This window comes from Dermacentor andersoni, chromosome 11 (assembly GCF_023375885.2).
Source record: "Dermacentor andersoni chromosome 11, qqDerAnde1_hic_scaffold, whole genome shotgun sequence".
NCBI lineage: Eukaryota > Metazoa > Arthropoda > Arachnida > Ixodida > Ixodidae > Dermacentor > Dermacentor andersoni.
In genome coordinates this window covers 28,493,483-28,521,050 of record NC_092824.1, presented here as the reverse complement: position 1 = coordinate 28,521,050, position 27,568 = coordinate 28,493,483, and the positions used below count along the sequence as shown (strand labels likewise).

Sequence of the window (27,568 nt, the reverse complement as noted above, 5' to 3'; positions counted from 1 at the left end):
TATATATATATATATATATATACATATATATATATATATATATATATATATATATATATATATATATATATATATATATATATATACTGAAAGTAAAGCTAGGCAGACCACTGGCGAATACAGGCACAGAAGTTTCTCGAGCAGAAAATAATGCTTCACTTCGGTGTTACGCGCCAAGTCTTTATAACAGCACATAACAGCATTGCACTAACGACCATGAATCACGCAGGTGCTCTTCTCTTTTTATTGCAGGAAAAGCGCGGTTTCCTAGAAAAAGTTCTACTTGGGGTCAAAATACGGGTCGTCGCTACGGGAATTTTGATGGCCTTTATCTTTTACGTGGTGAGTAACCTTTTTTGAGCTGACTATGTTTTATTAACACACCAGCAAAAGTTGCGATGCGAGCATTAAACAGGCGAAATCTAGACGGCTCTAAACAACTTCGTGCCATAGTGATTGCGCATGAAATAACTGCATATAAGTGACTGATAAAATGGAGGAAATAACTTTTTCTTTAGAAAACTGACTTATTAGCACAAAATATGGCTTTTTCATCATCATAATCATCAGCCTGGCTACGCCCGCTGCAGGACAAATGCCTCTCCCATACTTCTCCAATTTCCCCGGTCAGGTACTTATTGTGGCCGTGTTGTCCCTGAAAACTTATTAATCTCATCCGCCCACCCAACTTTCTTCCGCCCCCTGCTACGCTTCCCTTCCCTTTGAATCCAGTCCGTAACCCTTAATGACCATCGGCTATCTACACTCCTCATTACATGTCTTGCCCATGTCCATTTGTTTTTCTTGATTTCAACTAAGATGTCATTAACTCGCGTTTGTCCCTTCACCCAATCTGCGCTTTTCTTATCCCTTAAAATTACACCCATCATTCTTCTTTCCATAGCTCGTTGAGTCGTCCTGAATTTAAGTAGAGCCCTTTTCGTAAGTCTCCAGGTTTCTTCCCCGTACGTGAGTACTGGTAAGACACAACTATTATACACTTTTCTCTTCGGGGATAATGACAACCTGCTGTTCTTGATCTGAGAATGCCTGCCAAACGCACGCCAGCCCATTCTTAATCTTTTGATTGTTTCAGTCTCATGATCCAAATCCGCGGTCACTCTGCCTGCCCTAAGCAGATATTTCCCTTACCCCTCCCAGTGCCTCACTACCCATCGAAAACTGTTCTTTTCCGAGACTGTTGAGGATTACTTTAGTTTTCTGCAGTATAATTATAAGACCCACCCTTCTGCTTTGCCTCTCCAGGTCAGTGAGCATGCTTTGCAATTCGTCCCCTGAGTTACTAAGGAAGGCAATATCATCAGCGAATCGCAAATTACTAAGGTATTCTCCATTAACTCTTATCCCCAATTCTTGCCAATCCAGATCTCTGAATACCTCTTGTAAACACGCTGTGAATAGCATTGGAGAGATGGCATCTCCCTGCCAGACGCCCTTCTTCATCGGAATTTTGTTGCTTTCTTTATGGAGGACTACGTGGCTGTGGAGCCGCTATATATCTTTCAGTATTTTTAGATACGGCTCGTCTACACCCTGATTCCATAATGCCTACAGGACTGTTGAGGTTGCACTGAATCAAACGCTTTCTCTCAATCAATGCAAGCTATATATAAGGGTTGGTTATATTCTGCACATTCCTCTATCACCTGATTGATAGTGTAAATATGGTCTAATGTTGTGTAGCTCTTACGGAATCTGGCTGGTCCTTTGGTTGACAGAAGTATAAGGTGTTCTTGATTCTATTTGCGATTAGCTTAGTACACACTTTGTAGGCAACTGACAGTAAGCTGATCGGTCTATAATTTTTCAAATCATTGGCGTCCCCTTTTTATGGATTAGGGTTATGTTAGCGTTCTATCCAATTTTCCTGTACGCTCTAGGTCATGACGCATGGTATATACAAGGTGGCTGGTTTTTCTAGAACAATCTGCCCGCCATCCTTCAACAAATCTGCTTTACCTGATCGTACCCAGCTGCCTTCCCCCTTTGCATAGCTCCCAAGGCTTTCTTTACTTCTTCCGCTGTAACTTGCGGGATTTCAACTTCCTCTAGACTAATCTCTCTTCCATTATCGTCGTGGGGCCACCGGTACTGTACAAATCTCTATAGAAGTCCTCAGCCACTTGAGCCATCCCATCCATATCAGTAATTATATTCCCGGCTTTGTCTCTTAACGGATACATCTGATTCTTGCCTATTCTTAGCTTCTGCTTCACTGGTTTTAGTCTTCCTCCGTTCCTGAGAGCATGTTAAATTCTATCCATATTATAATTCCTTATGTCTGCTGTCTTACGTTTCTTGATTTACTTGGAAAGCCCTGCCCGTTATGTTCTAGCTGTAGGGTTAGAGGCTTTCATACATTGGCGTTTCTTCATCAGATCTTTCGTCTCCTGGGATATCTTACTGGTGTCCTTTCTAATGGAGTTACCACTGACTTCTACTGGCTTATTTATGGCTCTTTTGCATATATGGCTTATTTGCACATAAATATAAGCATCTTTGTCCATGCCAGCCAAGTGCTGCCATGTTTGTGATGCCTCAAAGGCTTACCCTCGACGGGCTCGCGCATATGCACTCATTACTTTGCGCTCATCAACCACTATAGAAGAGGAAGCGTCTGTCGTATTTTTTATAACATATATTACATTTTATTGGCCTAGTAAAATGCAGGCCCATATATAGCGTGTTAGAAACAAGCACGCCACACTTGCGAAAACTTTTCAAATATACGTTCGTTCAAATAGCGCCGTGGAATATGCACTGTCTAACATTTTCCAAGTATTGGAAATAGTCTTTTAGAAAACCATGCTGAAACGAAGAAAAAAAAATCACCGACGATTACGATATTCTGCAATGAAAATATTGAGTGCAGCTGTTTAGCTTTTTTTGAATTCACGATAGATGGTGGCGATGAATTCGTCTCTGAACGACTCGGTTCTCACGGCGGCAGCACTGTGACTCTGCTGGGGGGGGAGGGGGGGCTAGTTTAGCATAATCGGCAGACGAAGCATCTCATTGTTCATCTCATTGTTGCTCATTCTTCAGAATGAAAGTGAGCGCGGCAACGTGTGGCTCCCACGTCGGACATTTTCTACTGGCGGCGGCACTGGAGAGGTAGCGCATGCGCAGTAGTTCCGAAGCCGACGCCAGCGCTTTGTTTGTATTACGGTATCGGGTGGACGCGCACGCCACATGCGTGACCGCTGCCTTGGAAAACATCTCGTGCGGCACTGTGCTTTCCTCCTCACCATTTTGCCACGTTCTCCTCCGCTTACCTCCGCTTACCTCCTCATGCTTCTGTTGCTGCTCTGCCTCGCCCACCAGGTCGAGTTCGAGAGAGGTCGCCTTCCTCACGCGCTCGTGCTTGGGTATACAATACAAATACAAATACAATACAAATGCCTTTATTTCCATAAACGTACAATTTATGGGGGGATTTAAGGAAAAAGTTGCTCGCAGCAACTTGACTGGCCTTAAAACCCGGTCTGAGGGCAGCAGCAGAAGGCACAGGCACTTACAGCTTACAGCCCCATTGCCGGGAAGCAGTTTAGGGACCCTACCACCGAATCTGACAATGAGCCGTAGTCGACCTCGTCACCTGCTGCTGGTACAAACGCATCCGCTGTCCTGACAGCACTCAGCCAAGCCGCAGACGCAGACCCTTGTCCTGGGCACCGCACTTCCTCTAAGGTCCGTGGCAATGACATCACAGAGCTGACGGCTGGCGCTACAGTGCAGCTGAAGACCGCCGGAGAAAAGAAAGCTTCCCGTAGTTCGTGGAGTTCGCCCAAGCTCCCTCCGACAAGAGCACTGCCTCCGACCATGTCGCCGACAACCTGTTTTACCGCCCCATCGGTCGTAAAGCCACATTCCTCGCTCTCTCGAAAGACGTCATCGCCGGCCTGCTCTCCGACATTCAAGACGTTAGACACGTTCACGTCAATTTCCACGGCAATGTAGTAACTGCGAATATTGCGCGAGAAACTGACATGACGCCTCTCCTGAGAATGTGCGTTATCACCAACGTTCCAGTGCGGGCAAAAGCCCTAGGCAACAACTCCTCTGTGGGCATCATCTATGGCGTTGACGCATTATTTGATGCCCACACAGTGAGGAACAACATAGAAGCTCCCGTGGCTGTACTGTCTTGCTCGCGTAGTGGTGCTAACGTGAACGTTACCTTCGCCGGCAGCGTTGTCCATACCAGCGTGTTGCCTTTCCAACAACGACGCCCCGTTCGCGCTGGACTGCCCCGGCCACTTCAATACGACCACTGCGACGTGTTTGGCCACGCCGGTCCTATCTGCTCGCGCGACGCCCACAGCCTCCGCTGCGGTGGGCGCACGCAATTAGAGATTGCACCACGCAGCGACCACGTTGCGTGAAGTGCAGCGGCCGCCATGCGTCGACTGACACGCGCTTTCCCGATTGACAGCTCGAGAGAAAGGCGGCCGTGCTGCTGCCGTCCTCCCAGAGGCCCCTTACGCGCAGGAAGGCGTTCGAGCAGCTGGTCAGAGCCCGCGCCGCAACGCCCAAGCTTCCTAAGACGCAAACAGCCGCTACCCGCTCGTCTGTCAGCGCTCAACCTAGCCTGTGCTACAGCGACACCCTGCGTGTCGACAGCGCCGAAAGAACTGTGCCATTGCCTCCACATGGACCTGCAACTGTTCCGAGCAGCGACCCATAACGTAGCACTCATCGCCGCTCTCGCTGCTGCACTCCGTACCCGGATGGAGCATTCCCCCAACATCGACGGCACTGCTCGCAAAATGTGTGTTGCGGCTGTCGCCGCATAGGAGGCTCTACATCGCCACAACTAGGCGCGTGTTTAGCCCCACATGCGCTTCTCTTTATTTTTTTTTATAACCTGCCACCTTCTTCCGGTGTCTTTCTTCAACATCTTATTCTCCACACACCACTTCCCTGTGCAGCGCTGTTGAGGTGTCCTCCACTGAGAGGCAGTTGCGGTGCTGTATTTGTCTCTTCTTTTTCTCTTTTCTATCTTCAAAGTCACTACACCTACCTCCTCCTCTTTCCTCCTCGTGCTCTCTCCGCTGACGCCGTCTTTCATATTGCGCACATGTTGTTAGATATACTGCATTTTATCATACAGGCTCTCATCTTCAAACTACGAAGCCTTAATAAAATATTTTCGAGCACACTATAAATGGCGCTTCGAATGATGTTAATACGTATGGCGCTTTTACGTCAGCATAGAATCCAAAATTGGAGGACGCTTAAGCTTGGCCTTCAAGAGTGGAATGCGATAGCGTTATCGCACCCGGTTCGCACCGCCCACTCATTCGCTCGGCATGCTCTTGAATCACACAAAGACGAAACGCGCGCCTGAGCAAGCGGAACGAACCAAAGAACTCGGTGGCTCGGAGGGAGAAACGATCTACGCGAGCCAAACGTCGTTATCGGCACGGACAGCCGGGCCGCGACGCGCCATGAAGGCGGACGCGATCATGGGGCTGACACCTCCATGGTGTCGTCCTCTATGTCGCTTGGGAGCACCACGCAGACGCATGACTCCTCGCCAGCAGCACGACACACGTCGCAGGGGACGCTTTCCCACCAGACGCGCTACGGCGAAGCGATCACATCAGAGGTGTCCCACATCGGAAGCTGCACCTAGGAATCGCGCTGTGAGCGGAAAGAGGAGCCACGGGCGCGGGCGAGTGGCGCGCCAACTGTCGGGGCAGTGCCGTACATTGCGAGGAGGGGGTCTTCTGTGTTTGCCGCAAGATAGCTCTGGGTGCGCGTCAAGCGCAGAAGAAATGTAGCGGAAACGTACTTCACTACGCGTTTTCTGCCACTTCTGTAGTTTACATTTTTATAATTACCGATATACACCGCAGTGTACCTTCTACGGAACTTTTTAAGGCAACAACGCATTCACCAGAGGCGTTTCTTTTCCGCTTTGAAGCATCGAACTCATGGCTGAGTGGTCGATAAGACCTCACCAACTGACGTTTTTCAGGTGCCTCAGTTTTTCCGATGAGAACGATATGCGAAGTTGTGAAGGACAGTTATATTGGTTTTTGCTGATACGATTCGTCGATAACATTGAGTAGAATCTGGGCTATATTTGTTTTGAATGTTTTATAAAATGCTACTCCTACGCCGTCATGGCCGGGTGCCTTGCCAACAGGTAGTGCATCTATTGCATCCTCTATTTTTTATGGATAGTGGCTGTAGCAGACGCGTTCTTTCTGCGTCATCCAGCTTTGGCACTAACGACAGAAATTCCGCTTTAAAGCCCCCTATAATGGTGCGCGCTAGTCCGAGCAATTCTTTGAAATGATCAGCGACGACACATTTGATTACATTGCGGTCCTCTGAAACGTCATTCCCACTTCTTATTTGCCGCATTTCCTTATTGCAAGCGTATTATGTTTTGTCCTATAACGCACGTATTCTGGCCGTTTTACCGACCCACAGCTTCTCGGCCCGTGCACGAATAACCGCCGCTCTGTACTTTTCTGCATCAATTCTCTCCAACTGAAATTTTTATGTTTCTTAATTCATTGGAGAGGAAGAAGAAGAAGACCCCGGAGTGCACGCGTGCTTCGTGTCGGCTCCTCTATTTTCCTATGTTTTTGGCGGATTATCGAGCTTCTCGTGGTAATTCTTCTTACCAGCGAACGGAGGACTCGTCAGGACCCCCCCGACACCACGTTTCGCCAGGTGGGCCCATCTGGCCGATAAGCAGCGCCTTTTGTCCCGCCACGCAGGGGGGGCAAGCTAAGCCTATGTCCACGTAGGCCACTATTGCAAGGCCGCCGCGGCGGCGGGGCGTGCCAAGCCTACCGTGTCACCGGACGTCATTAGTGCTCGGAGTCTCCGACGGCATTGTGCCAGGCCTTTCCTGACGGTAAATGGAAGTTGTACAGGTAGAAGGAACAGACGTTAGGCCGGAAGATTTCGGCGAGGGAGCGGGGTGGTGCGAGGTCAAGAGGAAGAAACAGGCCGACGGTGCGACCAAGTCAGCGCATAACCACCATGTGCACATGCAGCGACGGACGGTAGCCAGGTCGACCACGGGAGTCACCACAGCGCAGTACGATTACAAAATCGTCGTGCGCCCCCGAGGCGGTTTCAACGTGCGCGAATACGGGACGGATCGCATTTACTGCTGCCTACGTAACGCGGCGGGTGTAGGTAGAGAAGCGGCAGGGGAAGATAGCATCTGCCTCAGCGTTAAACAGAAAGTGGTGGTGCTCAGCACGCCGTCTGAAGACAGAGCCAAACGCTACGGAGCCATTAGCAAACTTTGCATCGGAGACCGAGAGTTTGAGGCGAATACCTATCAAGCCGGCCCGGAGAACACTTCCAAGGGCCTGATTAGGAACATTTCCAAGAGCGAGGGCCCGGCAGACATCATCGCCAATCTAGTGACGCAGCGCAACCCCGGAGTGCTGCACGCGAAACGCATGAGCAACACGGACAACGTAATCGTTTGGTTCGACGGATTCCACGTACCGAGATACGTATATTACGGACCTATGCTCTTCAGGTGCTCCTTCTACAGGAAGCAGATTGACGTGTGGTACGAGTGCGGAAGGCTGGGACACCGCGCCGACGTGTGCCCCAATCCCAACGAAAAGATTTGCCGTGGATGCGGATGCAACAATCTGTCGCCTGACCATCGATGCGAGCAGCGGTGTCGACTCGGCGGCAAGGGACACTTCACGGGAGACCGCAGGTGCAAGGCGAGATACAAGACCCCATACATAGTCAAGCGTCGCCAACTAGAGCGAAAAAGACAAGAAGAGGAAGAACCAGCCACAGCGCACGGCCGCGGTTACAACAGCAGCAGCGACTGTAATGGCAACGCCAGCTACTACCTCAATTTTCCAGAGATAGACCGTCATTCAGTCACCAACAACCGAAGAGGACGCTTGACTGGCCGCGACGGGAAGGGCGGTGCGGGAAAATCCCGATCCCGATTTCGCTCTCGCCACCGAGCACAGAGGCCGAGGAGCACGTCGATGACGCGCGGTGGTGGCGGTCCGGGCACCGCAGCTGTGGGCCACATCAACCAACAAAGTCAGCAGCAGCAGCCGTGGCAGCAACAAGATCACAGGAGCACTGGGCAAGAGGTGAGCTGGGCGGCTGTCGCCGCTTTTCCCGGCGACGGAGGCGCTTCGTTGGGCGGCTCTGGCGGGCCCACCGTCGGCGGCGGCGATGGGAACGAGCTCGAGCGAGCGATAGAGTGAGTCGTAAAACAACGTTTAGAACCATTAGAATCGATAATTGCCGAGCCTAAACGAGAAAATCCGCTCCTTAGAGAGGAAAATATCAAATTGAAAGGCGAGGCTCCGCAACCGCAGCAACCATCGCAAAGTCAAACGGCGATGCCGCCGTCCTCGACGCCTTGATCACCGGCTCCATCACGGCCTGAGCCGGCCGGGATGGACACGGACAACAAGGGCAGCTCGAGGGAGACGGCGGATGAACGTGATGATCGTCCAGTTACCGCGAATAGGATCACACTAGATCCCGCAAGACCTGACAGCAAACAGGGATGCGGCCGCTATGAGAAACTACAGAAACGTGTAGACAACATCGAGAAGAGCCTCGAGGAACGTTTTACAAAACAGACGGTTCATATGAACGAAATGTTCAATAACACGCTAGCTAAGCTCTCTGAAGAAATAACACAAATGCTCGCCGCGCACTTGGCGCGAATAGACGACATAGAAGCGAGGCTGTCGCCAGCTGCAGGCAGACTAATCAGAACAATGAGCAAGCCGTACGCTAGACAGCAACAACACAATCAGCAGCAGCAAAACACGCTCACAGTCGTAGAGGCGCAACCGCAGCTGCAACCGCAGCAGTAGCCAAGTCGCCTCGATGGTTACGGGTTAAATTAAACGCAGGCATCACCATGGTTACACACGCCACGAAGCACACTAACACTGGGAAACAACAATACACAATCTGGCAGTGGAACTGCCGGGGCTACAGGAGGAAGCGGGGTTATCTCCAGCAATTCATACGCAGCCGCGAGACGAAACCGGACGTGATCCCTTTACATGAGACAATCCATCCGCTTAAACTAGCTCGCTGGAGATCACAATGACCTTAGCGATATTGGCCCATTCTCACGTGTTTTTCAGATAGTGTTCGTAGTGGCTCTGCTTATTAGTCTTGCTCTCAAACTACATCGTGTCACGTCAATACGTGAGGTCACATCATAAAAAATGGAATCACGTCAAAAGGCATTGCCTGTCTCACATGATGCCAGTCGATGCTAGAGCCGCAGTTTTATGCGACAGGGAAAATCGGAATATACAACGAAAATGCTGGTGTCGACCAAGTTTTTTCTTGTTCGCGCTTGGCATGAAATAATTCTAGGCTTGTCTGAACAATGCTAGCAATTTTACTGCGCGATTTCCCATGTTGTGGGCCGGCAAAATACATTATCTAGATAGGAAACCAAGCTTTGCTGCTTAAAACCCACTTTTGATCTGCGGGAATTATATCGTTACGCGAAGGACGAGTCAGTAAAACTAGCAACTATATACAGGTTATATCTACAACAGCAGTTGCAGCGCGGACCGGTTATATTCACAGCGCGAGCCCTGTTTCTTCTTGCTCCTCCTTTCTCGAGTGATGACGCCCACGCGCCTCGTTCAAACAATCAAATATCACACGCGTGTAGCATAATGCCCTGGCACCCGCCGTGGTCGCTCAGTGGCTATGGTGTTGGGCTGCTGAGCACGAGGTCGCGGGATCGAATCCCGGCCACGGCGGCCGCATTACGGTGGGGTTGAAATGCGAAAACACCCGTGTACTTAGATTTAGATGCACGTTAAAGAGCCCCAGGTGGTCAAAATTTCCGGAGTCCTCTACTACGGCGTGCCTCATAATCAGAAAGTGGTTTTGGCACGTAAAACCCCACAATTTTAGAAATAATCCCCTGGCGGCAGAAGCGACGTCCCAGAGCGACTAAATGTCATCACTGGGAGGGTGATACTGCTTCAGTCGTGTATTGTGCACGATATCAGTGGACTGGGAAGCAGATCGGGCGTCAGGGGCGATCTTGTAGATGACGGGCGTCACGGCACAATATGGGCCACTTACGGGCCTGTCTAAAGAGACAGCTGTTTTGCTGAGAGGGCGACCTGACGTGACAGAGACCATAGAAGCACCAAAGAACCAGGCGGGAAGTGCAGGTCTCGGTGTCGCCTGTCATACAAACGCCTTTAACAATCTTGTGATTTCATAAGGCGGTCACGGGCAATTTCCCTTGCGTGGGCACAGCGGGCGATGGTATCATGTGCATATTTACTATTAAGTACCACGTGAACAGGGAGGTTTGTGTCGAGGAGCGGTGCTGGTTCTCGGCCTAACAGAAGGAAAAATGGGGAATAACCGGCGGTGTCGTGGTGCAAGGAATTATCAGTAAATTTGACAAACGGTAAAGCGAGGTTCCAGTCAGTGCGCTCTGAAGAGATACTTCGCGAGCATTTCTGTGGGAGTGCGATTGAGACCCTCCGTGAGGCCATTTGTTTGCTGTTGGTATGACGTGGATAGCTTGTGCCTCGTGGCACAGGACTGCAGGATGTGCGCGATCTCTGACTCGCAGCTACTTATCTTCGAACGGAGCGAGCAAGCCCTGGGCAAAAGAAGCAACGGCGGATCCGGTCATAGGTGCGTGACACACGTAGGTTACTGGCAGTGAGGAGGTCGTGAAGTTCGTGGAGAACAGCCGAGCGAATGTGTTTAGGGAACACAAGGAGTAATGCAGGGCCGTCGGGGTGAACATTGCGGCGGTAGAGTGCGCCATCTTTAAGTGTGAATGAGCAAAGGGAGCTGTTGGAAAGTGGCGATCCCAGGCGTTCAGTGATGATAAGCAAACACAACACACAGCGCTGCTCGTCGGCGACATGGAGCAGTGGAAAAACAGGGAACACAGACGTTGGTGTCAGTATCAGAAGTATAGGTCGCGTCTTCGACCGGGTAGCGAGAGAGGCAATCCACGTCCTGGTGTTGGCGTCCCGACTTGTAAGTGGCTGTGTAGTGATACCCTTGTAGTCGTAGGGCCCAGCGACCGAACCGACCAGTAGGATCCTACATTGAAACAGCTCAGACGAGAGCAAGACATTCGCGCTCGGTAATCGAATAGTTGTGCGCTGCAGTTGTCAGCAGTCGGCTAGCATAGGCTATGACGTGGTCGTGTCCATGTTGGCGTTGCGGTATGACGGCGCCGATCTCATAACCATTGGCACCACTTCGGACCTCTGTTGGCGCGGACGGGTCAAAGTGGGCCAAGACCGGCGGATTGGTGAGAATCGTGATAAGGCGTAAAAATGCGGCAGCGTGAGGGAAACCCCACGTGAAAAGCACGTCTTTCTTCAGAAGTTGAGTGAATGGTTGAGCGACTGCTACGAAATCTTTCACGAATCGTCGGAAATAAAAACAGAGCCCCACAAACTCTGCACGTCATTGAAAGACTGAAGTACAGGAAAAGCCATTACTGCTCGAACCTTCTCTAGGCCGGGCCCTTCGATGAGTTTAATTGGAGGCCAGGCTTGCGGAAGACGTCAAAGATAGCTCCGACGCGCACAAGCTGCGTCTCAAATCTAGCAGAAAATAAAAGCACGTCGTCGAGGCAACAAAGGCAAGTTGACCATATGAAACCTTAAAGCAGATTCGATCATCCCTTCGAACGTGGCATGGGCTCTGCAAAAACCAAACGGCATAACCTTGAATTGGTAGAGGCCATCTGGAGTGACGAAAGCCGTCTTTTCTTGGTCTTGCGCATCGACGGAAATCTGACAATAACCAGATCGAAGGTCGATTTGCGAAAAGTATTTGGGACCGTGAAGACAATTAAGAGCGCCGTCGATTCGTGTTAAAGGGTGAACATCCTTTTTAGTTTTTCGGTTTAGGTGGCTGTAACCAACGCAGAAATGCCACGAGCCATCTTTCTTTTTGACGAGCGCGACCGGTGACGCCCAAGGACTCGACGAGGGCTCAACAGGTGAGCATCTGGTGAGCATCCTGTTTACTTCCTGCTGAATAACTTGCCGCTCTGCCGTGGACGCGCGATATGGTCGGTGGTGAATGGGCACTGCATCACCACTGTTTATCCGATGCTTAACAAGGGACGTCTGACCAAGTGGTTGATTGTCAGTGTTAAATATGCCGCAGTAGGAAAGCAAAAGGCGATATAGGGCCGCTGCTTGGTCAGGTCCAAGGTCCGGAGCGGCCATGGGACGTAATGGGCCGTCGAGGTTCAAGGCGTCCTGCGGGTAATCAGGAGGATGTGGAGACGCGTCCGCTTGAAAAGCAGTGACGTGGTCGTCTGTTACTGACCGGAGCGCGGCCACCGCTATACCTTCAGGTTACACTTGCTTCGTCAATTCAAAATTGATAATGGGGAGAAACATGCGATTAGCGGCAAGGTTTACGACGGAGTGTGGCCCAGAGATATCGTGCGCTTAGGAGGACATCACGAATAGTTGCGACGACGTAGTCGCCATCAGGCACTGTTGGCATTGAGGCCAATTCGACGAAGGTTAGGGCATTTCTAGATGTAAGCGAACAAACGCAGTGGTGCAGAGGGTGATCGGTTGTTCGGGGCGAACGTCTGAAAGAATAGGAATCTCTAGCCATAGCGTGCCTGCGGAATAGTCGATGATGACAGAATACGTCGTCAGAAAGTGAAGCCCGAAGATGAGGTCATGAGGGGAACTGGTCATTGCGGTAAACACGACTGAAACTTGGCGGCCAGAAATTCCTATGCGAGCAGTCCACAAACCCCTAACGGAAACAGGGGCGCCATTGGCGACGCGTACAGCTTTAGTGATGGCAGACCTACGAACTTTTTTGAGACGACGACATTGGTTAGCGCTCATGATGGACACTTGGGCTCCAGTATCAATTAATGCCGTCAACGGAACAACTATTCTATGTCTACTTAAGTTCTTGTTGGTGAGGAGCGTCAACGGAGGATTTGGACAGGACGAACGAGATGCAGCACTACCTCCAAGAGCTGCATGGCCTAATTTTCCGCCCACGATGGTCCATAATAGGTCAGCGAGGAGGTTGGGAGCGTCAGTGGAGGATTTTACACGAGGAAGATAAAGCAGCACTACCCCACAAGCTGCATGGAATAGTCTTCTGACCGGGAAGGTTCATAATTGATCGACGACGAATAGCGGCGTGGCTGGGGCGACGGGGACCGACGGCGCTGAGGTGACGGTGAGCGAGCAGGACGACTGACATCGACGGATACGTCAAAGGTAGGAGGCGTACGGCGAGGCGAGTAATGGCGCGGGTCGGCACATGGGCGAGTAGATGGGGACAAGGAGCTCGAATGCGGCGACGTCGAGGAGGTGCGGCAGTGGCGAGCGACGTGGCCAATGCGGTGGCAACGGAAGCAAATGTGCTTGTCATCCGGAGTTCTCCACTCGGCAGGGTTGCATCTAGGAAGGCACTTCAGATCGTTGTGAGCCGGAGGAGCCGGCACCGGTAGGGCGTCTAGGCGGGAGACGGAGCAGGCAGCAGGACAACCTAGGTTTGAAAATTCTTGCCGTGCAACGGCCTGAATGAGGGAGATCGCGGGGCTGGTTGATCGATGGTGGGTTCAAGTCTGCGTGAATGGAACGACGCAGGACTTGTAGCCTCGAGTTCGCGGCGAAATATACGAATGACGTGCTCATTAAAAGGTGGTGAAGCGGTAAAGTCAACGTAAGACGACGTCGCAGCCGTGTTGGGGAGCCGAAAGAACTGTGGAATGACGCAGCGGCTTTGGCAAGCTCGAACTGGCGGCACTCCTTGACAATGACGTCGATGGTGGACATTTTGTTGAAGACCAACAAGCTGAAGATATCGTCCGCGATCCCTTTAATTACGCGGCCGACTTTGTCGACCTCGGCCATTTTCTAGTCGACTTCACGGCAAAGAGCGAGCACGTGTAGTATGTACGAGACATACGATTCAGTGGACTGAGCTCCGGTAGAAAGCTCTTTTACAGCAGCCAGCTGCCGAACAGTGGGATTTCCAAAGAGGTCGTCGAGCTTCTCCTTGAAAGCATCCCAGCTAGAAATCTCGTCCTCGTGTGTCCGGAACCAGACACTAGGTGTGCCGCTCAAGTAGAATAGGACATTGGCTAGCATAATGGCAGGGTCCCAGCGGCTGTTTTGGCTAACACGCTCATACAGGTAGAGCCAGTCCTCAACGTCGACATTATCTTGGCCGGAGAATATGCCAGAACCGCGGGATTGGTAACCGTAACGTACGTTGTTGTCGGAGTCGCAGAGTAGAAGGAGACGAGGTGTCGTCACCGGCAGCCATGGCGGAAAACAAGATTGTGCGCGAAGGACGAGTCAGTAAGACGAGCAACTATTTACGGGTAATATTTACAAGAGCGGTTGCAGCGCTGACCTGTTAGATTCACAGTGCGAGCCAAGTTCGTTCTTCGTCCTCTTTTCTCGACTGATGATGCCCACGCGCATCGCTCAAACACTCAAATATCACACGCGTGTAGCAATGTAAATTAACGAGCGAATACGGTTTCACCTGATACATTCGGCAGAGAAATTATAGCTTTACTAAAAGAGGGACGCATATAAGCGCCCATTGTTCAAACAAGGGCACAGTTACCAGCCAATTTACGCAAGAGCAAATGGGACAAACAACACCAGTATCTTGAAATGCCGTCTAGTGGGAGTTGGTCTTTAGGGGGCAGATCTTGTCTGGTTAGCCCTGCTGGCCTCCATATTATTTGTCGGAATCCTAACATTGGAAAATTCTATCTGGCTTAATGTATACGCCTTAGGCACCGGCTTAAACTCTGAAAGTCGCGGATGTGCCTAGTTGAGGTGCTTACGGTGTAAGATACCATCATGGTCTTCGGCGTTGTACGTCATCTCGGCTTGGCTTTAAAGCCGTGTGGCGAGTGTCCAAAGGCCCGCAATCGGTTTCCGTATCTCAATCAGACCCTCTCCCTTAAACGATTTCAATGCATCATGGACATCGCATGGATTAGCAATAAGTGCCGAAGGAGCTTGATCATTACCTTGCAGTGAACTGGAAGTTGGTCTATTTGCAATGGATGCATGCTTGGCTTTACTAAACAAACCTAAGGCAACACGAAAAGAACACCAGTCGTCATCTGTCCTTTTCTTTCGTCTTGGCATAGTTTCTCGCTCAGATCTCAAGTGTACTTTTCTAGCCATGCGCATCGGTCATCCTTCAGAAATTACATGGTAGGAGTTTTTCCACATGCTAACGGAGTTCCTGCTAGTTGTCGAGCATTCTAGACACACTCGTTTGCATCTAGAAATTCTCCTTTTCAGGTTTTTATTGTCAGTGCAGTCATATTACGCCACTCGTCCAACTAGTGATGGCAAACAGCCATTCGAATGTGATACATATTTTCCTACATGAATCTGTAGAATCTTGGACATGTGAACTGCGGAGTCTTGTCGGACAATTCGAAGGTGTCGAATATTGAGGGTGGTCCCAACTTTAGCCTGTGAAAAACATTACCAATCATCGTACTACGTATGTTAACTAATTTCTTCTAAGTCCTTATCGGGGATATTATTTTCCCAAACATAGACTGGAGCAACTTACCATATTCTTCAATAGTAGGTTCCCAGAGGCAAGCATTTTTTTGACATTTGTTCGAACTTTAGTCTGACACAATTAGTTTCAGATCTAATGCGCGTCACACCAAAATCCGCAACGATTCTGGACCTAATCCTGAATAATAGCACTTGTAGACTCCCACCTGTTACGCACCTTCGAGGAATCAGTGACCGTAATATTATTCATGTTATTTGCTCTTTTCTTGTAACACGAAATAAGGTAGAAATGAAAACTATAAGGGTTTACTAAAAGGGTGACTATGACGCAATCAACCACGAACTTGACGCATTATTTGCCACGTTTGAAGAAGCGTAGCGCAATCATGAATACTTGACAAATGGTCGATGTTGAAGGGTAAGTTAAAAGCTTTGGCTAAAAAAATATATTCCAAAAGATAACGCTCGCACCAGTAATCAACAACCATGGCTTACTAACGCCTTAAAAACTAAAAAATAAAAAGAAACGCCTTTACTGAGTGGCTAAATATAACGGGAACTCACATCGATGGGAAATGTATTATAAAGCTGCAAACGAATACCTGATTGCTATTCGCAGAGCAAACCGTTTCTTCTATAGCCCGAAACTTTCAAATTCACTGCGCATGTAATAAAACCTCATCCTGTTCGCACTAATATGCTCACCAATGATTCACACCAGGTGATTACCGATACTGAATGCGCTTACACTTTTAACGCCGTATTTGCAAGAGCATTCACGAAAGAAATGGAAACTAATTTTCCTTTACCTTTGTTCAGTATTGAAGGTCACATGCCATGCATCACATTTTATGATGACGGAATTTCATCCATATTCCAGAAGGCTAAGCTATCATCTTCATTTGGAATTCATTAAATTAACTCCAAACTTCTAATAAAGACAACCCACATGGCTGCATTATATTTGTCCTTACTGTTCGTATAGTTACCCTCTTCAGGAAGCATGCCGGATGATCGGAAGTGGGAAAGTCGTTCCAGTCTACAAAACAGGCGACAGGAATTCTCCATTAAATTATCGCCCCATCTCACTAACAAGCGTGCCGTGCGAAATCATGGAACATGTCATCTAATCACAAATCCTTGCCTTCTTGAATGGTAATCACTTTTTCGCCCTTCACAACATGGCTTTTGCAAAGGTTTATCTTGTGAAATTAAATCACCTCTTTTCATTTGTGACTTGATACTAACCTTCACACCAATGTACAAATGGAGGCAATCTTTTTGAATTTTGCAAGAGCATTTGATAAAGTATCCCGCCGATGCTTGCTGCTGAAGCTTCCACTGTTGAACTTGAATCCTAACATTCTAATCTGGATAAAGGAATTGTTGTCTATCCGCACACAAATGATTTTAGTCAATAACCTATCGAGTCCCCTCCCAGTAACCTCTGGCGTACCCCAGTGACCTGTTCTTGGTCCTCTAATACTTTTAATGTATAATAAGGACTTACCTAAGTGTGTCTCCTGCAATATACGCATGTTTGCAGACGACTGCGTCATTTCGCTCTATCAATAACTCCTCTGACCATACTGCTCTCCAAAATGATCTTAATAGTGTCTTAGAATGGTGCAGCAATTCGCTGAGGATCCGTATTGCCAACAAATGTAAATTCGTGCCCTTCTCCCACCACCGCAACCCTTTCTTCTCCCCATATACAATTATTAACACGCCATTAGAATCAGGACAATCCTATAAATACGTAGGTGTAACCTTTTCTCACGGTTTGTATTGACGTGCAAATGTCACTAGCCTTATGCCCGCAGCTAACAACACCATATGCATCCTAACAGAACCTACGGAACGTTCCACCAGATGTAAAATTACTAGCATATATGTCACTTGTCAGGTCAAACCTAGAATAGGCGTCAACCATCTGGAACCTGCATCAAATATATCTCGCCGACGCATTAGAATCAGTTCAAAATCGTGCTGCTAAAGTCATTCATAGCTCATACTCATACGACGTCAGCGTTTTATCTCTGAAATCAGAATCCGGCTTGTCAATGCTTTTATGTCGACGTTGCATTTCCAGTGGCTTTCCCTGTACCAAAAGTTCTTCTTTTCGCCCCCTAATCCTTTCCTGCCCTCGACAATGTCGAAGTAGTAGGTTCAAACTCGTTCAATCTCTGCGTTTGAGCGCTGTGTCAGGGTACTTCCATGTAGTCGAATACTTGGCGCGTAGCAGTAAGCCACCTAAACGACATTCATCGAGCCTTCGTTGACTATCATCCGTTTGAGCCTCATGCATTGTTCCTGCGCCATCATGTAGACGCTTTCAGCAACAAATCCAAAGAACCGAGACCAACGTCAAGGCTATATGGAGCTTTCTGTTAACTTACCGTGATCGCTTTGATATCTTATGCATTCTTGTTCTAACGCTGGAGCACTGTAATTTTTGCATGTTCTTACTTTCTTTTGGGTGTTTGCTTCCCGTCTCGTTATAACTAGTTTTACATAGCCATTCTTCAAAAGCCTTCTTTTCCATTGTGCAGATATTTTTTCTTCCCTTCTAAATAAAGATGTTCCCGACTACTTAAGCTTGGCTTCCGCACCTTGCTGATCCGAAACAAATGAACTCGAAGCTATTCTAGGGGGCTTCCCTCCCCACGCTCGCAAGCATATGCTTGTAGACTCTCTGACACTTCTTTGCTGTCAGTTTCAAGAACAATACTCATTTTTTCTTTGTTTGCTTCATGTACCAGAGACCACTCATTTTCTTTCTTTTGTTTTCCATTCCTTTTTTCTTCTTGATGACATGGAGTACTTGATAAACTTGCAAGACAAACTAGCTGCACAATGACCATCAAAGGACCGCCGTAAACAGTTTAATGCATTTAGCGCACATGGAGGACACCGAACATTGGCATAAGTCTTCTTGCCCACTCCTTATAATTATTCTCATCTGATCGCACCACATTCTTCGCTATCACAACAGCGTCCTTTCTTATTCCACGCGCTTAAGTCACCTGATCTGGCGAACCCGTTGTGATTTGTGTAGAAGTGTTGCTTCTTTCGCCTGCAGTAATGTTTTCTGAGATTTCACATCTATTCATGCACATTGAGTGACTCGTTGGAAGGGCTGCTAGGCTCTGCATTTTCTTTTTTTCATTCGAAACATCTATCCCAGCTTCTGCGTAAGGAATCCGCTTCTCGAAGCTGTTAGATTCTACTGCGTCATGTTCTAATGAGTCGATATTTACCCGAAGGAAATCAGCTTGTCTGCGTTGACAAGAGCCGGCTTTTTGCCGGTAACAATGCGTGCGCACACCTAGATGTGCATACATACGCCAGTGAGTGATAAGATCAACTGATCAATCAACCAGCAGTCTCTGCTGGTAATCTTCTGCGAAAGCTTCGTGGAAACTCAACCGCTTTCTTTTCGATTCTTTTCGCGGACACATCGACGGTAACAGAAGTGGGAAGTGATATGCAGCGTCATTCCTTGTCGTCATCAAAGTCTTCGTGAGGCGTGATACATCGCACAGCAAAACGCATAATACTAATACTGTACTTTCAACGGTCACTCCCGAATATTTTCGTTTGGAGCTGGAATCTTTGAAGCCGTCATCGCTACTGTGGTACGACAGGTCCAGCTTCAATACCCTAGTGACTTCAAGGGCTCAATCTACAAGACGGATGTCATCCCTCAGTCTTCAGGATGGATGTCACGGATGAATCTCGTCGTCCAGGCTTTGTGAACCTCGAAGTTATCGTCAAATCGAAAATCTAGTGGTCGGGCGAACGTACCATTGTCTCTCTTAACCAGGGGACTGGGATGACAGGATCTCTCTCGTCAAGCTCTGTAGACACCCCAACCTTGCATCCCTCGGACCGTGAAGCTGTAAGGCATTGTGTCAAATGAGTGAGAGTCAAATTGACGATCCTCCCGCCTCACGAAACTCCACACAACGACCGCGCCACGTCAATCGGAGCTCGGGCATTGAGACTGCGGCAGGCGATTTGCCGAGACTGCAAGGCCACGTCAATCCGTGGCCTTGCAGTCTCGGCAAATCGCCTGCCGCAGTCTCAATGCCCGAGCTCCGCCACCAAACGTAAATAACCAAGCCCGACATCAATGCTTCCTTCTTCTTTCCTTTCATTGATCCCACTTTAATCTCTGTATTGATATCAGTGTCCGAAGCCAGGCGGTCATCGTCTTCTATATAAAACACCGTTCATCCATGACTTCAAATTGCAATGAGCAAAATACACGCTTTACATTGACCAGTGATGGTTGAGGCCGCGTACATGAGGGCAGCCGGCCGAACACGTTGGCTTGTACTTTCTCTTGCGTGTCTCTGTCATAGAGCGCCTAGCTCCAGTTACTAGTAGCATGATTAAACCACTGGGTCTGAGTAGCCGCCATAGAAAATTCACTTTTCAACACTGTAAATTCCGACCAAGAGATTGTGGTAAAATTGTGAACTGGCTACCGAAAGCAGTAGTATTAGGCATGGACACAACAAATAATGAGGCAAGTATTCCCCGCTAGAGCTGACCTTGGTCTGGAAAGGTGACCATGAAGCCGAAAGTTAGCAGAAGCAATCTTACTTTGATGGCAATCAGTATTCTGACACCGCCATGCGCCCATGGACCGAGTTTGCAGGGTTCCAATGATATTTGTGAACTTTATCAGCGTTCATCTTTACCACGGCAAATCAGCAGCGGCGTTCGCCGGCCTCAGCGAGAGCAGGGCAAAAAAACAACAACACCAAAATCGCACTATGCTACAAGACCGAAGAAGACGGAAGGAACAGGCGAGCACCGCAAAGACCGAAAATTTGGCCCAAATGACGTTTTGATCGAGAGCTGCCTGCTGTCTTACTGCCACCAGGCCTGCAAGTAATAGGCCCGCGTGAAGGAAACGTCGCCATCTTCGAAGCATCCCATCATTTAGTGGCATCGATCGCTAGCTGGCTCTCTTAACTACTACACAAAGAATAAAGCAACAGCGCGCGCATTAGATCCCATAGATGAGATGAATATTTACAATTAGTATTAGGGTTATAATTATATTCGAGTGCGGATTGCTGTGCTATCGTTTGTTACCGAAGCTTTCCCTCAAGTCTAAATATTTTAAGGCAGTTTGTCGTGTGCGTATCATGGCTACGCACGCTTATATCGCATTCCGTTTCTCTACCACGGGTGCGCTTTAAAACCACGGCGCTGCAGTTTTTGATTTTCTTTCCTTTCTTCTTCTCCGCCCTTAAACTGGCTCTCTTAGGTATTTCGCCCTCGCCGGCAGCAGTCTTTGGTATAGTTATTCTGGCGGCTAGCTTCCCACGCTATGCGTGCCGCCATCGCACCTGGTTAAGCTTTTCCTAGACGCTAGAGTTATGCTTTGTCCGCGCAACCTTGAGCGATCGGAAAGCGCGTTTTCCCCTCTTCGCCGGCGGAGAGGGGATGCTTCGTTCCGGCCGCGAAGCTCTCCACATCTCTGTAAGGAGCCTTGTGGTGGTCTCGTGCTGAAGATGCCCTCTCGTTGAGCGCATATTTCCCCCCCTCATCTTTTAAGAGGTTCAATACATACAAGAATTTGTCTCGCAAACCAGATTTTTTTTTCAAGGGAATTTTCCACGTCTCAGTAATTTCTTCCGTCGTATTCGAGTGCTGATTGCCGTGTTATAGTTTGTTAACGAAGCTTTCCCTCAAGTCTAAATATTTTAAGGCAGTTTTCCTAGCCTCTAAAGCCGCTCGAGTTCGCTCTTCTCCTCGAGCGACCATTTTTACTAGAAAGTATGCCTTCCAACCACTATCTCGGACAACATGAGTCTCTTTCCACGTAAGTGTGAGGCTCGGAGCAGGAGCTGTGCCGCTTGAAAGTAGCCTGGGGCCTGACGAACCAACCGACTGAGCTATCTTTCCGGGCAACATCGAAGGGTCTAGAGTTCAAATGACCTGTTATGTTCCTTTTCTTTCGCCCCTTTTTCTTTCTTTTTTTCTTTCTTTTAATGTCTTTTCCTTTATTTTATCACTGTACGGGAACCCTCCTAAAAAAAAAAAAAGAAAGATATACATCTTCAAATATGTATGGCCTCACGTGTGCAGGTCATAAATACCAGGTTCTCTAGCCGAGTGCCATCGATGCGGTATAACCGAGCTCAGATTGGTCCACCTTGACTGATCAAATAGGGCACCACTGTAGGTTAAATGAGGCGTACAACTACTGCGGGACCCGCCGTGGTTGCTCAGTGGTTACGGTGTTAGACTGCTGAGCACGAGGTCGCGGGATCGGACCCCGACCACGGCGGCCGCATTTCGATGGGGGTGAAATGCGAAAACACCCGTGTACTTAGAATTAGGTGCACGTTAAAGAACCCCAGGTGGCCGAAATTTTCGGTGTCCTCCACTACGGCGTGCATAATCAGAAAGTGGTTTTGTCACGTAAAACCCCATAAATTAATTTTTAATTTACCTCCTACGGGGACGGTAGAGTATCCGTCTCCAGTGCAAGAGGACCGTGATCCAAATCCCGGTGCCGCGCAATTCTCCACCGGAAAATACAAAAAAAAAAACCGTGTGTTGAAAAAATTGCACAAACAGGCCTGGGGTGCTATGCAGGATGCGCCGAGTTTCTCGTTCACCCGAGTTTTACCCGAGTTTGCTCGACGGCAGTCAGTGAACGGAGATAGCGCGGGACGCGCAAAGGCTTCAGGCAAAAAAATACGTAGACAGAAAGCCGCGTATGACAACATGAGCGCACCCTGCGCGGGACGCTACTTTCACGTTTCAAGCGCAGACGGCTGCACAACGAAACGCGCCAGCGCCGCGTATTGTTATCAACGGATTATCGCAACTTAGCAATACCGTGACCGTCCCGCTGTCTGTTTGCACACTTGCCGTGAGCCGCTTGCCACGCCTTTCGCGGGCGCGTCAAGGGCGTGCCTCCTCTTTCGGGGACCATCTTTCTATCCACCATCGAATGCGAACAGGGTACATGCGGCGCATTCTTGCACTTACGCTTTCGCTCAGACGAATACGTTAAAATACAACAAATAAAATAACGAACATTTTTATTTCTTTAAGTGTCTGTTTTTCGTTTTGAATGCTAGGAATTTCTGATGACAAACGAAGATCGAGCAAATTATTAAATTTTGCACTTCTTGCCGCGAGTGGCGACAGTGAGGCGAAAGCTTTGACGCGGATACATTGAAGCGGGTCGCGCGCCCAAGGCAGTTCATACGGTGAGAAGTCACCTAGGGGCGCTACAGTACTATTCTCAATAATGTCAGTGATCACCACTCTTTCTCTATTAGGAGAATAGAAACGCAGCGCCGTGGTACGGCTGTTCATCACAGGCGCCTTAAGGCCTCCGCTTCAGCAACTGAAACGACACACTAGTCACGGGAGCAACGGCTGTCGCTGCAAAATGGTGGTCCGTAGTGCCCGTAGTGACGCAGTTCAGTGAAAAGGTACCAGTTTACCTTTGTGCGCGAAGCCTCGGCGATGCATTGCGAAGAAGTGCGTGCTTCCCAGCGACACAATTCATCGCTTGTCATCGCTTGCCCAGTGAAAGTGCCTCTGAACGCATGTACGCAGTATTTGAGTGTTTTGTGCGCACCAAGGTGCTTGCGGATTACTTATGCTGGAGCCAGCAGCGATCGCAGAAGGATACCGTAACGACACCGCAGCAATTGCATTTTGGTAGGTGAGGGCTCTTGTGTGCGGTTATGAAATGAGACTTCGAACTGAGGAAGGTGTTGGAACTGTTGAGTGCGCAGTGCTTGTGATGAAGAAATGCCATTGCACTGGGTCTAGAAGAGCGAGCGATTCTCGGACGCTGATCGTGTTTACGACGTTGTGGCTCCGATACATCACCGATGACAGAGCAGCCATCTCAAACGACTGCTGCGATACGCACTCCTCAGCATCGTCGTCACCCTCGGTGCATCGACGCCTTGCAAGCAGCTACAGTGACGTGCCGATAAGTATTTACTGTGCGCTACGTCGCCACAATGCAGGCAATGAAACCGTGCTGTGGGGCCATCTCAGCCCGAGAAGATATATGCATAAGCCAGCGACAGTCAACGCTTTGTTTTTGATAGTAGTGCGCAGTACATCACCGATGACAGTGCGTTGTGCGTGTTTTATGTCGGTGGTGAATATTGTTGATGCCTGTCAGCTCGGCACCGTGTCGCTGCTGCCGAAAGATAAGTTGGGCGTGGCCCAACCGTGGTGGGTGCGCGCACAAGAGTTACATGCCTCGCGCGGGGCGTGACCTACGGCTTTGATTGACAGGCGAACTCGTGCTAAACTCGTGCATCGCGAAACCCCTTCCGAGTTGAACTCGGGAACATGGCGGCGGCAGCAGCAGCCTGTGTTATTTCATCCAGCGGCAGCAAGCGTCAGTATGACCGTTTGTACCCGTTCACATACATGACCGCCGTGGAGTTTCAGCGTCATTTTCGCCTGTCGAAGACATCGGTGCGCTGGCTGTGTGACGAGCTAGGCGAAGACTCTCGTATATGGGGACAGCGTGGCGGGCTTCATTCGCTCACCGTCGAAGAGCAAGTCCTCTGCGCCCTCAGTTTCTACGGGACTGGGAGTTTTCAGGGAAGCGTCGGCGCCGAGCGTTACATTGGACGTCATCAGACTACTGTGAGCCTCTGTGTCAGAGATGTCTGATGCGCTTATTGATGCGGCAGTGCGGAAGTGGTGGCTGGCTTTCCCGAAGACTGCGGCTGAGCGGGCATTTATAAAAGAACGCTACTTACTTCGCGGAAACATTACGAACGAAGTCGGGTATGTCGACGGAACGTACGTAGGAATTAAGGCGCCTTCAATGTCAGCGTTACTGTGATTAGCATTGAAGCAATGTCTAGACGCACCATATTGCCAAATTTGTCACTTCTGTGTAGCCGACTTAAATTTTGTGTTACCGACATCACACATGCGACAGCCTATGATAATGACTTTTTCGCTGGTTGCTGAATTTTGACAGATTGTTCTACTTATCTATCAGGGTGCCTTCCAAATGGCTCACTTTTTGGGGAAAGAGGTTAATGAAGTATGAATAGATAAATGGATATCACAAATTGTGTGAAGTACCCTGTGAATGCTAATCTCATAAAGAACTTGGTTTTTCTTATGAGATTACTTAGTACAAATTAGTATGCATAACGCTGAATTATGGTCATGCGTCATATATCGGCCGCACTATGAAACAGCAAGGCATTGCACAATTCGTTGCAGTGCGAGATGTGGATGTCGCACCAAACCGGTTGTGCCTATGCATTTATGGCGAAATGAAAATGCATTGAGAACCTTAGTGTGCTGGCTTGCATGAAGAAAATACTTAAGCGTGTTTGCTGTGTTCACTGTTTGTGCACCTGCCAGTGGTTCAGTGTATTTTGTTTTTTTTTGGGGGGGGGGGGGGGCAGCGTTATTATGTATGGACAAATCATATATTTTCGTGTCATAATGGGGCTCTAATTCTTCAGCAGTAGAACAATGCAGATCCAATGCTCTGCAGAACTCAGTGTGCGTGAAGATGTCGTGAACCACCAAGGCAAAATTACATATCGGGAGAAATGTGGTGCAGATGCCAATGAAAAGTGGGTCTTTAACCCGCCATGATAAAAATAAAGATTGCAGAGGGAATAGACCTTTTGTACAGCTTTAGAGCAATGATTACACAAACTGTGACATGCTCAAACGTGTAAAAGCTTGCCACAATGCCCAAGTAGGATGAGCGATATGTAGCGTATTTTGGCATTGAACGTGTCTTGTAACTGCTATTTTTATTGTAAGCCTCGCTGTCACGGCTTTCCCTCCGGCACTTCCTTTACTGAAACGCAGCACTGTCTTTCTATTGTTGTCATGATGATGATGGTAACGGCAGCAGTAAGGCTGGTTAATGCTTGCCCCTTCGATTCCTGCGAGTTTAGTGGTACAGAATATGGCACGTGCATACACCTGTGCAGCAAAACTTTACGCTTGTGGTGATTTGTTGGAGAGCTAATTCGTGTTGGGACATTTCAAAGATGTGCGCCATTGTGGCTTAATAACTAGAGCATTAATGAGGTTGAAGACTGGTTTTATTGGTATAGAAGCTTGAAGTTGAATTGCACAACAATTTGATGGGACACAAAGAAGAGAAATACACACAGCAGAACGCTGTGCTGTGTGTGTTACTCTTCTTTGTGTGCCGTCGAATTGTTGCACGATCCAACTTCAAATAGAGCATTGGGCTTCTTTGTTCTTTGGTGTAGGACCGAGGAAGTGTGAGCTATTCGACACCATGCCAGTGCCTTGCCACACTATTATGGAAGTCTGAAGGTTTGCAAACAAAGCTTTGCTTTCACATCCACCTGCTCATGTAATACAAGCACTGATTGAAAGAATCGTCATACAAAAATAATGGTGAAATGAATGGCCTTTGAAAATTTGGATGTTGACACTAATGACATAATAGGTGCCACACCGAACTCGGCAATTGTACTGGACAGAGCAGTTTGTTTCCTATGTGAAGCACAAGCTTCCATTACATGCTGTGCAGACAACCAAGCTCAGTTTGTTTTAACGTGGTTCACAACATTCACTGTAATCTGTTTTTGATTCTAAAGAAATGCCAAACACCACCTCTTTTTCAAGGATGTCATGGGAATATTTGGCGATACCTTTCTACAGCCCCTCATAATGGAAGTGTGGCCAGCCAGCTTTGCTTGGGTGCCTTTATAGATTTCTGTTCCTGATCATTGTGTGCTATCAAGTTGCTAAAGTCTATGCAACCAGTGCAAGGCATTACATGATTCGATAGTCGGATACAACTTTAGGAGGCCGCAGAATCTGCACTTCAGTGGTAGGTGAACACAAGCCTGCACCAATGGGCACACACTCTACACTGATGTCGTGCCGCTGGACGAACTAATACCCGCTCATTGGAAATGGACTATTTCTTTAGACGTGGAGGCAATGGGCAGCTGCACTTTGGTCATTTGGGCGGGGCCTCTCCTGTCTTGTGAACTTGTATCCGACTAGAGGATGCCGCTTTTCATACAACACAAAAGGACAAAGTGTACAATTATTTGGCCTATGAAATGGATACATCACAAGTGAGCTATGCATGGGCTTAAGCTGTGTGAAAATTAGTACATGCAAATATATGACATTGTTAAAAAATATGTGGTATCGAACATGCATGTAATGGCACGTTTAAATCGGGGAGTGTTGCATTCATATGCACAGTCTATAGGTGATAGCATTATTAAGCTCATGCCGTTTCCTGTCTTTTCATTGTGAAATACACACACCATTCATCTTGTGGCTAATCAACACCCACTCTATTCTTGCACATAGAAAGAACAAACAGCACAATGACGTATATGCTGCATTAGTGTCTTTTTCATTTACATGGTCCAAGAGTGGCACAGGTTGTCTTATGTTTTTGCCCATTTTGAAGAGACACCAAGTGCATGCTACAAGTGTCCCAATATGCACAGCACAATGTTTACTGCAATAATTTTATTCATGCTCTTGAATAATAAACACAATAAACTGAAAGCTCCTTTGTAAGGTGTGTTCTTGGGGCTCGACTGGAGAGCAGTGAGGGCACTGATCCTACTGTTGCAGAGCAGCACTCTGCACCTTGCCACACTCTCAAGAGCACGTGCCTGGCGCTCGCCTACTGCCACCAGGTGGTTGAGTGCCTCCAGCAGCAGAATGTATTGCTGCAAAAAAAGTGGGTTGTTGGAATGAATGAACCGCATATAAACCATTATTTACAAATAAAAATGCTCATTGCACTATTGGTACTAAATGCCCTTAAATGTGGAAGCCTTTAGTGTATGCATAATAAAACAATTTGTCGGGACAACATTGCTTTATTTTTCATAACGGGTTGTTTTTTTCAGAGCCACTTGTAATGTTTACTAGTGTGCCAACAGCTGAGGTGCCCTCGCACCCTCACGAGTCTCTACTGTCAGCACCACAAACCTATT

General features: G+C 48.4%; 1 long non-coding RNA gene across 1 annotated transcript in view; it reads left to right on the top strand.

Annotated features, from left to right (window-relative positions):
* The first annotated feature begins 259 nt into the window (after positions 1-259).
* LOC129387588 (uncharacterized) overlaps positions 260-27,568 on the top strand; it is a 37,103-nt gene continuing 9,794 nt past the window's right edge. The window contains exon 1 of the long non-coding RNA XR_008614729.1: positions 260-342. This is a non-coding gene — a long non-coding RNA (uncharacterized lncRNA). The remainder of the gene's footprint in view (positions 343-27,568) is intronic.